This window comes from Eublepharis macularius, chromosome 1 (assembly GCF_028583425.1).
Source record: "Eublepharis macularius isolate TG4126 chromosome 1, MPM_Emac_v1.0, whole genome shotgun sequence".
Taxonomy (NCBI): domain Eukaryota; kingdom Metazoa; phylum Chordata; class Lepidosauria; order Squamata; family Eublepharidae; genus Eublepharis; species Eublepharis macularius.
In genome coordinates, this window is record NC_072790.1 from 49,804,812 (window position 1) to 49,823,114 (window position 18,303).

The following is an 18,303-nucleotide window of genomic DNA, read 5'->3' on the forward strand; positions in this document are numbered from 1 at the left end:
CCTTGCGCGCGACACAACACCGTTTACACGTCTGAGAGAGAGACTTTATTTTTGGATTCCATTGCTTTTCCCAGTTTGGTCATTCCTCTAAATTCATATAAATGTGTGAAAATGTGTATATATATTTAAGTTGGATGTAAATTTGTCACATATTTGTAGCACGTTGCACTTTGGAAACAATTTTGATATTTTGTAAGCGTGTATCATTTTTTCTCCGGTGAGTTTGTACTCTGTTAGTATTGGTGGCTTTATTACGGGAGAAGCCATTGTCGTTCACTTCCACTTCAGATAATAAAGAAGCAGGTACAAATGCTAGACTTCAGGTGTGCAGAAAATGCAGCATGGAATACAGCTTATTTTGCAGAGTTCTCCATGGTACAAGCATTCTTATTTCTCTACCTTTTATATTTTATATATGCCAATAAAAGCTTGCTTGACTGATTTCTCTACCACAAAAGTGTTTGTACACTTTCCCAGGTGGTTCATGGCTTTAGCACAGGAATATTCACTTTGTGTCTTGTTGTGGCATGTTCTGCAAAATGCTTTGCAAATGGAAAAACGTTAACATCTACTCTGCCTTAGATTGTTTGATTTGTGCAAATTAGTCAAAGGGGCCTCATCTTCTTTCAATTGCTTAGATGAGTTTCACCTCTTGCAGCCGTAGGTCTTGCAACCTGCAGTTTAGAGCCTTCAGCACTTGAGTAATTCTTGCATGCCAGGGAAAGGCCTCTTGAGTTAAGAGAGATCTTTGAAGAGACAGTTACAAAACCTGCTTCCACGGAACTCTCCTGGGATCCATCAGACTGAGAAAATTACATGTCAGTATCCAACATTCCATTTACTGGCGAGGTGGTGAGATGTGGCAGATCAGTTTCAAACAGCAGTGTTCTTGATCGTGGGGGAGAAGACAACTTGCACACAGTCTGTGCACAGGTAGGCATCATGACCAAGTTCCAGCTACTACATGTAGGCAAGGGTCCAGGGCAGCACATTCATCCTACTATCCCTGCATGCACATTCTGCCAGCAGGATGATTTGAGATTGCTAAAACAACGAGTGAGGAGTCCTAGATCTAAAGACCCTGCTCTGCTAGGAATCTCACTGGGTGACCTTGGGCCAGGTGCTCACTCTCAGCCTAGTTTATCTGACAGTATTATTATGAAGATAAAACAGGACATATTATGCCTCTCTTGAACCTGTTGGGAGGTGGGAGTAAATTATCCTTCACATAATAACTGGGCTTTCCCTCAGATTCTGTGTTCAGAAAGAGAGATGAAAGATACTGAGGATCAAGTGTTCCCAATCCTCCTTTTCACCGGCTTGCCTTAGGTCTGTGCCAGGAACAACAATGAGCGTTAGCAAACTAACTCTCCATCTTGTAGCTGCTCAGTTCGGTTATTCAGCTATTTATGACAAGGATCTTGACAGTTTATGGGCTTCTCTACTCTAGGGCTCTTTCAAAGATTAAGAAGACGTGATATATGAAAAGTTATACTGTAATTTATGGTTGGGGCTGATAGAGAACAGTTTGGCTGATCTTCGTAATAAATGAAAGTGAACTGACAGAACTATGACCACACATTCAGAAAAGACTGCACTGAGAGAACCAAAGTGCAATAAAGTACAGATCCATCAGTAGATTGAAGCTGATGGAAAAGAGAGATTCCCCCCCCCTTTCCCCCTCCTCAATGCAGCCTGACCTGTGTGCTAGTAGGAGGGGAACAATGAAAAGATCCACAATCATGGATCTCAGACCCAATCATTGACCTTTCTTATAATAATTCACGTCTTCTCAGCACACAGATGCTGCACGTCCTAGCAACAACCACACTATTAGAATTTGTTCAAATGCTCAATAAAAGAGGTATTACAGTACACATATGGCAGCTATAGGACCACCACGAAGCTCACAGCAGAAGTCAGCAAATAGTTAGATCGGGAGCAGGTCTTCAACAATGCTAGTCATCCAAATGGGTTTGAAAGCAATCATGAACAGAGGAAAGTGATACAAGTATTTGACTCAGGTTTTTAGATAGCCATTGGCCTGGGACATAAATCTTTTCCCAGCAACTAGGCAGGGAGGAAATGGTTTGTTCTCTTTTAGGTAGCCTGTTAACCATAAAATGTTTATATTAAGCCTTGACTACAAGAAGATTTTTGCGAGCTAGAAAAATTGGATCTCTACAAAGACAGAAAAGTAGTTTCTCTTTGATTACGCAAGGTAAGTACTAAAAGTACTTAATTGGGGGGTGGGGGTGGCGGCAGCGGCAATGGCTACCCAAAACATATCCATATAAAACATTCTTATCCACTATAAATTAATCTTTTTTCAGCCTGGAATCTCTAAATTATCCACCAATGTTTAAGCACTTTCATAATCCAGTTGGACCCAAACCTAAATGTGTAGAAAGGTCCTCCTGCCATTTTTCCTAATTGCAGCCATCTTCCTCATGTTAGAGGGAATCCTGACCCCCAGAAGTTCTTTTTTTCCCGGAGGTAGCAAAGATCTGCTTTGTGAGTAGAACTCCATCAGCAAACTTCACCAATTTCAAACAGGTTCCCATCCTGAGAATGTCACCTACCAACAGAAAGAGAGGTACAGGCTTTTTGGCATGGCTCTTTTGATTTTCTGCAAACTGTGCAAAACTGAATTATTCAGAACGGCTTTTTTACTCAGGTAATAGGGCTGTGTCCTGACCTGGGTTGCAGAGGTAGGCAACAGCAAAACTCCTCTGTTAGTCTCTTCCCTTGAAACCCCTAGCAGGGGTCACTGTAAGTCAGTTGTGACTTGACAGCACTTTCCACCAACAACAGGGCTATGCTGTGCTGTAAGAAATGGTTCAGAGAGATCCCTTGGTAAAGGAACAGAGACTATAGGTTATACTACTGGGTACTGTCTGTTGATATAGATATGCTCCTACATGGGTAGTTCATGCCTCATTAAAGATGTCATGTTTAATTACTTATGCTTTGTTTCTGCCATGTTTCATCTCTGAGTTTGGATTTATACTTGTTTTCAAATTTCCGCAACCCATACTCTAGTGTATTGTTCACTGACTGTCCTAGATATTGATTATATTGACTGGCATTGTATAATTCACCTTGAGTCTCAGTGAGAAAGGTGAACTATAAACAAACAAAAACTGTAGTTAAAGTCCCTCTCTCTAAGCAACATTTTTCCAAGGGTCTCTGTACACAAAATTTTCAAACCAAAAGGAAGGTAAGGTATAACAATTAACAACTGCCCTCTTCTAGACAGATTAGTGCCTCACCTAGAGCAGTGAATAAATTGTGTTGTTGTTATCCCCACAACACAGCTGAGGAGCTGGGGCTGAGAGGAGTGGCTTACCCATGGCCATCTAGTGAGCTCATGGCAGTAGTGGATTTCGAACCAGTAGAGTGCTGATTCGCAGCCAAACCACTTAACCATTGGTTAAGCTCTAAATATTTTGATGAATACATAAATGAAGAAACTTTGCACAGTTGAGTAGTAGGATCCATCCCCACTAGCTTCAGTGGCAGTAAGTATGCCTTTACTGCACCCAAAGTTCAGGCTATTGCACATGTGGATCTTTAATGACTAAACTCCCATTTCTGGATGGATCCCGAACATTATCATAAAAGCAAGCTCAACTAAAACCAAAATTAAACACATTTAGGATCAGATGAACATCCATGTAGCTGCATTCCTGTCTGAACTGATTTTTTTTCTTTCCAAATTTAATACAAGAAATGATAAAACTGTACAGTACAAACAAGAAAGGGATTAAAACTAAGCCATAAAAGACATTATCAAAACCACTCTTGGCAAATTGTTAAAAACCCAAGAATTACAATGAACAAGCATTTAAACTTTGTTGCATTGGGGGAATTACTTCTTTGGCATTTAAAACATCTAAAATTGGTTTCCATATTTCATCATATTTAAATAAAGGGACTGCCATATGCAAGTTCCCAAAAAACGGATTGTGCATAATCCTACCCATCAAATATTGCTCCCAGATTTTCTGATACCATTTTTTTTTAGCAATGGGCCTTTGAGGGATTTCCAATTCCCAGCAATGACCAGACGAGCAGAGGCAACTAACATCGAGACAAGAGATCTGGTATTCCTATCTAGCACAGAGCTGGGCCAAAAATCCAATAGGAAAAATTCAGGGGAGTATGGCAACGAAAGGCCCATCATGTTGAATATCTCTTTGTGAACCAATATCCAAAATTCCTGAACAAAATGGCATTCCCACCACATATGTAGGCTTGTGCCTTCCTGCTTGCAAGATCTCCAACACAGAGGGCTCAAAAACCTGTTCATCTGATCCTGATCCTGTCTGGACTGATAAGAAGCATCTGTCACCCTAAGAGCACACATTTGCAAAATACCAATTGAAGTTGAACTAAAGTAAGGTGTACAGAAGTGCCAGTCTCAAGGAAGCTCTGAATCTATGTTTCCCTAAAGAGCAGCACAAAGGATAATAAACGGCATATCTTTTTTGAAACCGAGGCAAGTTTCATAAGCAGTCTGTAACATTGTACAACAGCTGCTATTCAAACGAGTTCCACAAAGCTAAGTAAAATTCTTGGTTATACCAAAGAAGTGCTTAGGATCCTAACCTTGGGGGGAGAGGAGTTTATTTATTTATTATATCTTTAACCCGCCCTCCCCACAAGCTGGCTCAGGGCAAGGTACAACATTGACTAAAATACAACATAAAAACAATAAACAGCATAAAAACAGCAATAAAACCGTACCAAGACAGGTAGTCCTGCACTCCTGCCTGTCAGCATACAAAAAGGGGAGGTAGTAGCAGACAGATAGATTACTATACCCTTGTTGGGGACAGCCAGCAGTGGACCCTCCATAATCCCTCATAGAAGGAGACTGGTGGAAGGCTCGGCACTGATGGACTAAAATTAGCCTCCACCATATGTCTGGCGGAACATCTCTGTCTTACAGGCCCACCTAAATGATACAAGACCATGGCGGGCCAGAGTGTCCTCAGACAGAGAGTTCCACCAGGTTGGGGGGGGGGGCGCGCACACACACACAGAGGAAATCACAGCAACAACGGCCCAAAACAACTACCAAGTTTATCAAGCAAATTCAGATTTAGATTCCTTTTCCAAACTAATTCAGAGATTTTGCTGCAATACATAGAAATTTCAATTTCAAGATTAGGACATATGTTTTCTTCTACCCACAGTACTGAACTAGAACTAGAGTAGACATGCTACAAGCTTTCTTTTGGCTGAAAATGTCAACTTTTTCTAAAGATGAAACCCAAACATTTTCAAATATTTTTATGTATGGTAATGAGAAACTGATGCACTACGTGTTGGGAGAAGAGATTTGACTGTTTTGAGACTAACCACTGATGTTCAATTGTGAAGAAATCAAGAATACAGCTTTCCAACATGAAGAAAAGAGATCTTTTCAGTTCTTGGTAGTGACAGGATTTATTCAGCCATGTTTTAAAAAAATAAAAATAGCAAATCGCATTACCATTACACTGCAAGACCAGAGATGTACAATGATACCTTAATTCAGATTAAATAAAAATAGCTCTACCTGAGTCAATCTGAAGATGATAATACTGTGTAATCCCATGCTATTAAAGGATGAACATTGAAACGGCAGAGAAACAGCAGCAGAAGGCCTCTGCAGGAGGCCAGAGTTGATCTTTCTTTTCATTCTGATATGCTCAGATGTTGAAAAATTTTTTTTTACAAAGACAATGATCAGTATGTATCAAAATAGAACACTTTTTGTTCTATCTTAATCTTCACAGCTATCTATAGCAGCCAACATCCAACAGGTTATGCTCCTATAAATCTTCTGTTTGCAAAAAATGTTCACTGAAAATAGATGGGATATGCTTCCATGAAACATGTTTCAGGATTTTAACACTCCAAGAGCGGTATCATCACATATGCTGGTGAATCCAAGACCAGTATTATAACATATGTCAGTGAATCTTTCATGATAATTTTGATGCCGATATCATGATTTTAAAATCCAAGAAATTCAAAGCATAATTGGAAAAAGAACTGGGAGTAAACGATCATCTATGCATAATACTTAAAAAGGACATGAAATACATTATATGAAGCTTAGCACACAAACTGTACTGTTGCATCCTGACTCATTAAAAGGCCGTTAATAAAAATATCAAGAACTACACAATGGATTCTGCATGTCTAAGGGGATCTTGAACTTGTTTCATTCCCTATGACTTACAGCAAGCTACTTCTAAAGCCAAGGAAACTTTCTAAAATAAACTGTGAAATGGTGTTGGGAGGAGAGGTACTTTCCAAGAGAAAAATAATCCTGCTGGGCTTGTTCACGTCTCTGGAAATTCCATAAATAGCTCTGGTAACTGAATACAAATAAATTGGAATAGTAAATTGAAACTTCATAACATTGAATTCAGTATTATCTTGCACTGCAGTGTTATAGTAATTGCAGATGAAGTTAGCCATCTTGACTCATCTGATTGGCCTATCCTAATAAATATTATATCCTTAACTGCTAGCATAACTCAAGGTTTTTTTCTCCAATCAAAATTAGTCTGAAAAATCCCATAGCATTTTATACCGAACTTTCACTTCGTACTTCAGGAAAAAGGAAGCATTTAAACGGACTTGAAACAGGCTTTCGATACAGACGGAGAGAAAGAAAGAGTGACTGTAATAGAAGAATACAATACCTGCAATGCCTGGTTCTAATAGATGCTTTGTGAGCAGGAGGGATCTAGCAAGGCACATGGACACCAATGGAAGATTTTACACTCAGTTTTTTAAAATTCCTTTTTGGAATGATCACACTCTAAATTCCCATTTTAAATGACTGCTACTCTACAAGAAGGGGAATCGGCCGGTGGTCTAGCACAGCTTTCTGCTGCCTGTTAATCCCAGTATCTGAGATGAAGCAAACTGGAAACCATGCCAAGCACATGTTGCATCATGCAAGGGGACCCCTATTTCTGTTATGGGGCATCAGCAAAATCATTAAACTGTACTGCCATCACTAAGAGTCAACCACCTTTGTAGCTTGCTGCCATCTCCCAGGGAACAAACTCCTCCTAAAATCCAGAGCAGTGGAATGCCTTCTCTAACAGGGGACTGGCCGAGCATAAACATTTTTAACAAGCAGTATTGCACAATTTTCTCAGAAGTAAGTGCAAAGGAGGGTATTTCAGTCTCTAGTATATTTCTTTGCAGTCTGTATTTTAAGAAAGTCTATTTTAAGCAGCTTTGTTATCTGAAATTGGTAAGAACTATAAAATCAAAATGGATTTTAAAGACCAGACCACTGTGGATAAAGGAAACACAAGTTAGCACAGCAACAAGTATGACAACACAATGATGTAAAATCACAAATATGCCAATTTTGCCATACTGAATCAACCTTCTTCATATTTCATAGCATTAGAGTATGCTGGGTAAAGTCCAGAATACCAAAGTGACATACCCTTTGCTCAGATCAGTTATAATCTGTATTAGACAAATACAGCGGGGTGTGGTGACTATTAGGGACTGCTGACCAGTGAAGGATTAGTTTGAGGGAAATCTGCTGGAAGGGAAGGTGATTTGGGGCAAAGAGGATTCAAACGTTTGCAGTGGATAGGATGGATGAATAAGAGGGGAGCTGTTTCATAAACAACAACAAAATACAGCATGCAAGAACAGAAGATTTTGCATTTACATTTTTTCCCCATTCTTTCTCCAAAAAGGTCAGATGAGCAGACATGAAGTTATCTCATCCTCACAGCAAATCTCTGAGGTACTTTTGGCTGTGAGTGACTGGCCCTGTGGCTGAATATGACACTTGAATCCAGGCCCTCCTAACACAAACATAAGGGCCAAACTAGATGTTACATCTGCCAGACAGAAGTGACACCAGGGAGCTAATATCCCTAAGTGTTCAGGGACATTTGGCTTTGGAGCACGGGGGGGGGGGGGGAAGAGGCTTCAGCCTTCCCTTCCATGCTGTTTTCCCAAGCCAAAACAGCCACGATCAAAATCAGACCCCAGACGCATTAGTTTCTCGATGGTGTATCTGTCAGTAAAACTGGTTGGGGAATCTGGACTCGACTTGTGGCAGACATAACTTCTAGTTTTAGCTTTAACAGACTATTCACTACACAACAGTGCCTATGGTTGGTAGGAGATAAAAAAGGGGTTGAGTTTGAGGCTAGAAGCATGCTACCATCCTATTCACGTTTCCCAGTATACTGCCACAGCTATAAGGCATTATTAGATGAAGCAAGCTCAGAATTGGTGGGCCAACAATCTAACTTTCTGCCTACCAGCTACTTCTCCTCAGCAACCCTATTTTTCCTCTCAGCTACAGTTCTGGGAATCCTAAGTAGGCAACAGGGCAAAATAGACAAGTACCCTTTTTCTACCTGCTACTTTCCCCATACAAAACAAAATGTGATGTATTTAGAAATGCAAGTTGGTTAGTAATATGAAATTCTAGCCTGAGATGAGAGAGCAAATCAAAGTGGAAAAAATGTGGATTTTTTAAAATCCCTCAAGGAATACTCAAATGGATAACTGAGTCCATGTCCCAGACTGTCACCACCGATGACTATCATCACAGATGCAAGGACAAGGACAGGGCAGGAAAACTACCACAAGGGGACAAAAAGCTTTAAAAGACCTGAAGGAAAGATGGCACTCAAGCACAAATTTTGTGGAAAAGTGATCAATTGATGCCTATACAAAGCTGTTTTGCACTGAATGAGGAAACACAGCTAAATAAAGATATTCACTTGCTATGTGGAAGAGTTCAATCATTTTCTCAATAAGTTTTTACCTTCATCTGGGTACTGTGCACTGGGAGCGTAGCTGAAAATTTCCTGCATTGTGCAGCAGGTTGGATTAGATGACCCTTGGGGGTACCTTATTTATTTATTTATTTATTTATTTAAAATTTGTATTCCGCCTCCCCCCGCAAGCGGGCTCAGGGCGGATAACAACATATTAAAATACAATTAAAATTCATATTCATTAAAAACAACACATTTAAAACAAGATGGTGGACAGCCTTCATAGGGAGGGTTTTATACACCCCTTTTTTCCATATGCCTAGCGGAACAACTTTGTCTTGTAGGCCTGGCGAACAGATAGTAAGTCCTGCCGGGCCCTGATTTCAGCAGATAGAGCATTCCACCAGGTGGGAGCCAGGACCGAAAAGGTCCTGGCTCTAGCCTGCTTGGGGCCAGGGACCACCAACAGCTGTTTGTCCCCTGATCGCAGTATCCTCTGGGGAATATATGGGGAGAGACGGTCCTGTAGATGTGCTTGTTCCAGTCCGCACAGGGCCTTATAGGTCAATACCAGAACCTTGAATCTGATCCGGTACTCCACTGGCAATCAATGCAGCGCGCGTAAGAATGGTGTTATATGCGCCTTATTTGGCACTCTCGTAATAACACGCGCCGCTGCATTTTGTACCAGCTGTAATCTCCGGGTCAGGCTCAAAGGCAGCCCCGCATAGAGCAAGTTACAGTAATCTAGCCTAGAGACAGGGCTTTTTTCTAGGAAAAGAGGTGGTGGAACTCAGTGGATTGCCCTTGGAGAAAATGATCACATGGCTGGTGGCCCCGCCCCCTGATCTCCAGACAGAGGGGAGTTTAGATTGCCCTCTGCGCCTGGAGATCATGGGGCAGGGCCACCAGCCATGTGACCATTTTCAAGAGGTTCCGGAATTCCATTCCACCGCATTCCCACTGAAAAAAAGCCCTGCCTAGAGATGACCTTCCACCTCTATATTTCTTACTCCAGAGCTGTAACAGAACTGTAGTATTTTTCATCCATTTCCATTTTTGTAGTTTCATCCCTAGTTACTGACTTGTTGTTCTCTAAACATAACACATTTTTAAATTCATCCTCCATGCTCTGTCACAGATACAGGCTTGGCTTAGTAGTATGTGTGTGCATAAGTCCAAGTCCCCTTCAGAGAAAGAAAAAGACTTCTCTTATCTCTAGAGGCATAGAGGAAAAGTAAGAAGCAGAGTTAATCTCTCTTGCTGGCGCTTAACTCTCCAAACAGATAGACAGACTTCAGAGCAGGGTATGTGTGCTTCTGGACAGCCATATTGCAAGAGATCCATAGAGTACTTACCCCTGGGTAAGCAGATTTGTAGATACCTAGCTGCTTAGTTTCTGGCACCACATTCTGGATTACAGAACAACAACAACACATGGCTCATTGGGGCCCAAATCAGCCCACTGTGAAGCACAGGAGCGCCCCTGGGACGGGGGCATGATGTCACTTCCTGGAAGTGACATCATCATGCTGCCCCAGGAGCATGCCAGAGAGGCCTACTCCCCCACCTTCCCCCTCCAGCCAGATGTGTGATAGCAGGGACAGAGGGTAGGAGCAGGGATCCCTAACAACAGACAGCTGAAGTGGCTGCCTCCCACTCTTCCAAGTTCAACAGTAACTTGACACAGAACGAGGCCAAGGGGCGGCATGATTTAAGTTACCAAGAAAATGAGATAATTCAATCAAGTTGTCTGGTTTTAAAATTTATATATTTCCTGAACAAACATGCATAAATAACTGATTGCTGATGACTGGCAAAACCTGTTGGCTTGCAACTAAATAGAGTCATTGTTCAGATGGAATCTTTGGTCATGCAGGCCACATGCCTTTTAAATTATCAGAAATCTGCTTAGGGAGAAGAGAAAAACTTCTCCTTGGCTTTCTCTATACTCCTGCGAGAATTCTTAAGAAAGAGCATTTACTTGGTTAAGTGTTCAGAACATTCCAGAGACAAGAGTAGGAAGTCACTGGACAAAAATAGTGGTTTTCTGTGATAATGAAAAGTAACTATTTTGTCTGAGAGAGTCAATTATTGATACCGAAATCCAAAGCAAAACTGAAAGCTCAGGTACTTGAGAAGTCAAAGTAGGGATACAAGATAACTACATGAATCTAATGACTTGTTACGGACCAAGATAACACGGCATCTCCATCTCTCTGGCCGTTTCCACACTACTCACCTTCATCCGGAACGCTGCGGAACGTCGTGAAAAAAACGCGGAAGACAGCATCTCTCATAATGATTCTCTTTATGAACTGCTAAGCTCCATAGGCCCCCACCAAAACAATCTACATAATATGAGTTATACTATCACATTTGCAGTGCTTAATTTGAGAATATGTGCTCCCACCCCCACCCCCGTTTTCTTTTTTATGGAGAAAAATATCTTAATTAGTTTGATAGCTGGTTATAATTCAGTTAAGAAAATATGGGCACATTTAACCACATTTATTTAAAAGTCCTTTGCAGACAGCTGTTTTCAGAAGATATACAGACTACATTTGCTTGTCACTTCAAACAGACACTGCACTGTGCCTGGATGGCTCCCACACTTGTACGCCTCACTTCTTTTCTCTCCCTCATCACACATCTAAATACAGGCTCACACTGAAGTTCAAGGAAATTTTAAAAATAATTTTAAAAAATCGTTTGACCACTCTGAGACTGCATTACCAACTTCAAGCACTAAAAGTAAAGTAAAATAAAATAATATAATATCATGTGTTTTTGTGGCAAGGACATGACATGACTGAAAAAGAATGCCTCAATACAACAAGCTCCATTTTTGTTAAGGTTAATAGCAATAGTATTTTACCACATGGAAAGAGCTTTACCACATCTGAGCGCTAATAAACCAAACAAAAAATGCAGAAAACTATCTGTACTCATAAGGATATGATTGGCACACTAGAAGGCAGCTCATAAAGATGAAAAAAGACAAACATTTTAAGACAACAGAGTTTGTCTTATAAACTAGTGTGTCCAGCTAGTAAAAATATAAATCCCACAACCTGGATTTACTAGTCAATCCCACAGAATGTAACATGATGTTACAGATTCTCCTACCAGATCATGTGTCTACAAGCATTTTATATAGCAATGATCACTCACCACTAGCTCACTTCTCATTTCATAAAGCCAATATGAAGCCTTTAGTTATGCAGTAGCCATTATTCATTTTAACCAGGCCCTTTACTGGTAAGTATACCAGTAAAGTACCTGCCTGTACACCAGATCACTGGCATTGTAAATGCTCAGCCAGGTGAACGGATGTGATTTAACATTAAGTTGCTGGTTTTATGAATTCCCTAACAGGCCCTGCAGGAGTATGCAAAATATACATGAAAATTGCTGATATGGATTGTTACTGTGATTTTCTGGAATGGTTACACAAATCCAGAATTCTTAGACATTACAAAAAAAATAACCCCTGAAAAATCTATGTACTTTTTTGTATTTAGGTGCTCACCATTACCAGCAGGCATATTGTTTTTCTTTGATTCTCCAAATTTCCCAGCCAATGGCATTTCTCCCTTCCAATCAAATCCACTTTAGTGGACAGGCAGCACTAGGTCCCCAGCAATTTTAGTATCATTTGGTTGAAAAACAGCCACCCCAGCTGCCCCAAAAAAGCCCCTCCCAGGGAACCCAAATAATTCTGGAATTGTATTGTCGAAGGCTTTCACGGCCAGAGAACGATGGTTGTTGTGGGTTTTCCGGGCTGTATTGCCGTGGTCTTGGTATTGCAGTTCCTGACGTTTCGCCAACAGCTGTGGCTGGCATCTTCAGAGGTGTAGCACCAAAAGACAGAGATCTCTCAGTGTCACAGTGTGGAAAAGATGTAGGTCATTTGTATCTACTCAGGAGGGGTGGGGTTGAGCTGAGTCATCCTGTAAGAGTTTCCCAGGGTGTGGAATGCTAATGGCGGGAGGCTTCACTGTATCCTGAGGAGGTTCTTTTGCATATGGATTGGTACTTGATGTGCTAATCTTCTCTGCAGGGCTATTGTCGGGTGTGGAGTGTTTTGTTAGCCTGGTGTTTTTCAGAACTGGAAACCATGCTCGGTTCATTCTTAAGGTTTCTTCTTTCCTGTTGAAGTTTTGCTTATGCTTGTGAATTTCAATGGCTTCCCTGTGCAGTCTGACAAAGTAGTTGGAAGTGTTGTCCAGTATTTTGGTGTCCTGGAATAAGATACTGTGCCCTGTTTGAGTTAGGCTATGTTCAGCCACTGCTGATTTTTCAGGTTGTCCAAGTCTGCAGTGTCTTTCATGTTCTTTTATTCTTGTCTGGATGCTACGCTTTGTGGTCCCAATGTAAACTTGTCCACAGCTGCAGGGTATACGGTATACTCCTGCAGAGGTGAGGGGGTCTCTACTGTCTTTTGCTGATCGTAGCATCTGTTGTATTTTTCGGGTGGGTCTGAATACTGCTTGAAGGTTATGCTTTTTCATAAGCTTTCCCATCTGATCAGTAATTCCTTTGATATATGGCAAAAAAAATTCTGGAATTGCAGAAAAACCCAAACCCAAATCCCAAAACACTATTAGGGGACCGAAATACCCATCCTCTTTTCATAATCTGAATCTGAAAAATCTGCACAGTAAGGAAGTGATGAGAGACAGATCAGAGGCAGGGACTACAGTCTTTGCTATCTGTTGCTCGAAGTATGATTTGGATGGGTAATTCCATGTTTGTTTAATATATTAATATTAGATTTACACTCCGTTACAGCATTTCCTCAACTCTGTACTGGATTTCTGCTGGTTTTAAATCTTCGAAAACTTTCATTTGTATATCCCATTACATTGTTTATTTAAATGTTTCTGAAATTGACTGTACTAACTAGAGATGGGCACGATCGGAATCACGATGTGAACCCCCTCCCCCCGATAATGGCATTTGTGCCATCGGGACTCAGCTAATCGGTTCCGTCCACGGCAATCGTAATCGGAGAGCCAGACACTCAGGCGCCAATAATCTATTCCCCTAGCAACGGAGCCAGGGGAATGCCTGAGCTGTGTTTGCCCTCCTTCTGTCACTCTGGAAAACTGAATGGAAGCCCAGCTTTCCTTGATTAGCAGGCTTCCTTCCAACCACAGAGCAGCAACCCAGGGGAGGGAGGGGGAAGGGGGTGTTCTGAAGCCATGGGCACAAAGGTTTTTTGCTTTTTTTAAAAATGGGGCTTTATAGGAGGAATGGGTGTTTTTCTGTCTGTCACTCTCTGCAAAAGGCAGTGCAGGTGGCTGGGAGGCTGCCTGCGCCGTTCGTCTTTCCCCAGGACAAGGGGGCGCGGGCAAGCCAGCCATCCCTTGTCCTGAGGAAAGGCAAAAGGCAACGCAGGTGGCTGGGAGGCTGCCTGCGCCGTTGGACAAGGGGCGCGCGGGCAAGCCAGCCGCCCCTTGTCCTGGGGAAAGGCAAAAGGCAGCGCGAGAGGCTGGGAGGCCGCCCGTGCCGTTCGCCTTTCCCCAGGACAAGGGGCGTGCGGGCAAGCCGGCCGCCCCTTGTCCCGGGGAAAGGCAAAAGGTAGTGCGGGAGGCTGGGAGGCCGCCTGCACCGTTTGTCTTTCCCCAGGACAAGGGGCGCGCGGGCAAGCCGGCCGCTCCTTGTCTTGCGGGGCAGGTGAACGGCGCGAGCAGCCTCCGAGCCACTCGTGCTGCCGCCAGCTCCACAGCACACCGGAACAGCCGGCTTGCTGCGTGGGCGGGGGGGGGTGACCCATTAGCGCGCGCGCACAAGAGCCTGACTACGGTTGCCCTGGGTGCTGGCAACCGTAGATCCGGCCATGGTGTGAATGTCCCCTCCCTGAGTGGAGGCAGCTCGTTGCTGGGTTAAAAACTCCCCCCCTGCTCTGTGTGTGTGTGTGTGTGTGTGTGTGTGTGTGTGTGTGTGTGTGTGTGTGTGTGTGTGTGTGTGTGTGTGTGAGAGAGAGAGAGAGAGAGAGAGAGAGAGAGAGAGAGAGAGAGAGAGAGAGAGAGAGAGAGAGAGAGAACGTCCCCTCCCTCCCTGAGGGGAGGCGGCTCACTTGTTTCTTTGTATATCAATCCTAATAAAACATTCCTTTCTCTATATACAGAAACTACAATCCCCAAATATACAAATTCCTTAGCATTCTTTAATATACACTTCCAAGCCTCAACTCCAGTCACCTCGCATAATCTCTCATAACCCATTATCTCACGTTTTGTTTTTCAGTCTGCTCCTTCCATCCTGTTAAAAGGAATCTCAAATAGTTAATCGCAAAATTGTTTCAACAGCTAATTTACCCAAAAACTTTAGCAGTATTAAAATACATCTTTGATATCCCCTTTCTATTACAGTGACAGTGGAAACGATGGCTGATTTAACCCATATCAATGTTTTTCATTACTAGCTCATTTTGTTACTTATCCCTGAGTCTTCCAATTTTCTTCTTCTCCCAATTTATTCATAACATTTCACGTTATTTGCTAGTAGCAAAGTCTGCACATTAAGCACTACCTGTATGAATGACATTATAAGGCGCTTCTCTGAAACAAACTGCAAACACGCAAAGGCCACATTTTTATTACATTTCTTGTTCATACTCTTTTACCCAGAAGAACATTTTAAGCATTGTAAGCATTTTATCAGTAGAAATTCAATTACATGTTACTTCAAAAGGCAGTAACTTGGTCCACCACCAATTTCCAAGCCATGAATAGCAACAACACCAAATAATGAGTATTGCAAGAATTCCAAAAAATCACTACGTTAATTTAAAGCCAACTACTGGTTGATTTAATCTAAAACACAATTCACAAGCCATAAAACTGAAGACTGTTAACGCAACTTCATAGGAAACGCAAGTTCATACCCTACCACAAATTTTGTTTGTCTTATAGGTGCTACTGGAGGCCTTGCAGGTCCTCCATTTGTCTAGTATAGTATTTGTGGAATACAGTTTCTGAGTTGCAACACCTATACATCTCATCTGTTCTGCCGAATGTGTTATTCAGTTTCAAAACAGTTCAGTGTCTCCAAAAGCAGTAAATGGTGCCAGTGGCAACATTCAGAACCAGAATCACGTAAGAGGTGGAAACTAGACTATGTGAGAGCAAATCATTTTGCTAGATCTGTACAGCTACAGAGAAAGAACACAGAATTTTTTAGTCCCTAAGTTACTTATTATTGCTGCTAGGAAATGGCACACAAGCCAATCAGAACCAGTTAGACAATGTTACCACTGACTGCAAACAAAAGTAATTTTCCAAGGATTGGATAGATTATCTTCCATATTGTGCATTCTGGTGACCATATGAGTGACATATATCCTACCGCTGATGGCAGTATTTATTTTTGAGGAACAGAGGGCTACAATTAGATTTCCCCTTCCTACAGTAGAGCCCACTTTGCAGTTTCCAGGGGTTCACTGATCTGTAGGAATCAGACTAGGGGGGCTGTTTCAGAGGCCTGCAGCAGGAAGGAGAATTGGTAAAGTCCAGAACTCCATGGATGGTTGGATACCTTTCAGTCTATCTATTTAGACATTTCTGAAATATTTATATCCCACACTCTCTCTATAAAAATCCTGAGGAGGCCTACAGCAATTCTATTAATACACAACCACATTAAAAAAACCACACTTTACAACTACTCATTAGTTAAAACAGAGTCAAATAAAACCATGAACATAGCAGCAAGTAAAAACAGATAAAAACTCAACAAGAAATGTAAAAACGACGACGACATCTAAAACTCTGCACTAGGTCATAGAAGGGAAAACAAATCAATGAAATGCACAGCAGGGGAGATGAATAAAAAATAAATAAAGGTTTGGGTGAATAAAAATGTCCTTGTCTGATATTAGAAAGATTACAGGTCCAGGGTCAGCTGAGCTTCTACAAGGAGGAAGGTCCAAAGCACGGGCTCCAAGCAACAAAGTCAGCTCCAGCTTGTGAAGAGTCACTGCCTCATTTAACTTTCACACAATACGTTATCATACAGCTTGTACAGACATTTGTTGGTCAGTAAAAATTCCATTCAATCTGGGGACAATTGATATATATGGCATCTTTGGAACTAGCTTGGTTAGCTTTCAACATAAAATTGGTAACTATCTGACTGCCGCTGCCTAAAAAAAAATCAAACCACTAGACTATGGACCTCATTCATTTTTCTTAACTCTTATTTGAAATTTGTATTTTTTATTATTTGACATTGTGGTATTCAATTTACTGTCTCAGCATATGCCATTTGGATGTGGGTGAAAAGACCTGGAGCTGATTTTAATCTCTTTCACAGACTTGAAGTGACCTTACACTAACCATTTAATCTATGCTTCAGTTCACCATAACAACAGGAAAACAAATACTCTAAGTATTTGTGAGGCAGTCCCAGGCAATCCTACAGGATAATCAGATCAGACTCTTCACAGTTTTAAAAATGTATTTATTTATTTCTGCTGACAGCATTCAAGAGTCCTATCTACAGGGTATTTAAAAAATGGATCCATGATCCAATCCTGTAAATAACAAACATCGTGCAGAGATGAATGGCGTACTCTGGACTGCTACTATTTTATTATGTCAACACTGATGATTTGAGAATCCAAGGTATCCAGTTACCTCCCTCCCCCACACAATATTTCAGAATATTGGGTCAAATTCTATTCTGATGGAGATGGAATCGTTCGAGGTACACAATGGAAAGAAAAGGCATCACACAGGTGTTAACATTCCTCATACAAGCAGCTAGACGCCAACCATATAGTTCAGTGAGTGGGAACTGCTGGAACATAGGAAAATAGCATATAATCTGCCTGAATTTTATTTCCCCCAAAGCCCATTTTGGAAACAAGGGGCTAAGACCTATTAAACCTATTTTAAAAGAAGTTAGCATATTTTGCATTTAAGCAATGGCAGAAGGATATATTGAGATTTATATGGCAAGACAAAAAACCAAGGGTTAAATTTAAGGTTCTACAGGATGCAAAGGAAAGAGGAGGTTTGGGTCTACCAGATTTGAGATTATATTTTGCTGATAACTGTCTGGTTTGGATGAAGGAATGGATACTGTTAAAAAATAGACTATTGGACCTTGAAGAGAACAAAGTATTACTTGTTGTTTTCAATCAGTTCTAAATTCCATCATCACTACATATTAGGAACATAGGAATATATGATAGATCAGATCCATGGCCCATCTAATATAATGTTGCACCCACTTCCAAGAAAGGCCAGTCAGATGACACAGGAAAGCAGAGCCTGAAGATAACAGCCCTTGCTGATTGACCACTTCCAAGCATATGATAATCTGAAGCATCCTACCTCTGAACTTGGAACCTCTATTTGGCTATCATGGCTAAAAGCCAACTATGTACCCATCATTCCATAAAACTGTCCTTTTCAAATCCATCTAGGTCACTGGCCAGTCACCGCATCTCATGACAAACAGCTGCACATAGGGATGCCAACACCACGTTGGGAAATTCCTGAAGATTTGAGGGTGGAAG

The 18,303-nt window shown here is 41.5% G+C and overlaps 1 protein-coding gene across 3 annotated transcripts in view; it reads right to left on the reverse strand.

Moving 5' to 3' along the window:
- Positions 1-18,303, reverse strand: part of HPCAL1 (hippocalcin like 1) — a 122,317-nt gene that overhangs the window by 74,687 nt on the left and 29,327 nt on the right. The window contains exon 1 of one of the 3 annotated variants that reach the window (XM_055000064.1): positions 2,396-2,413. The exons of the other annotated variants lie outside the window; for them this stretch is intronic. The gene's annotated coding sequence lies outside the window, so the exon portion shown is untranslated. Of the gene's footprint in view, positions 1-2,395; positions 2,414-18,303 lie in introns of those variants that run through there. 3 annotated transcript variants of the gene reach the window in all.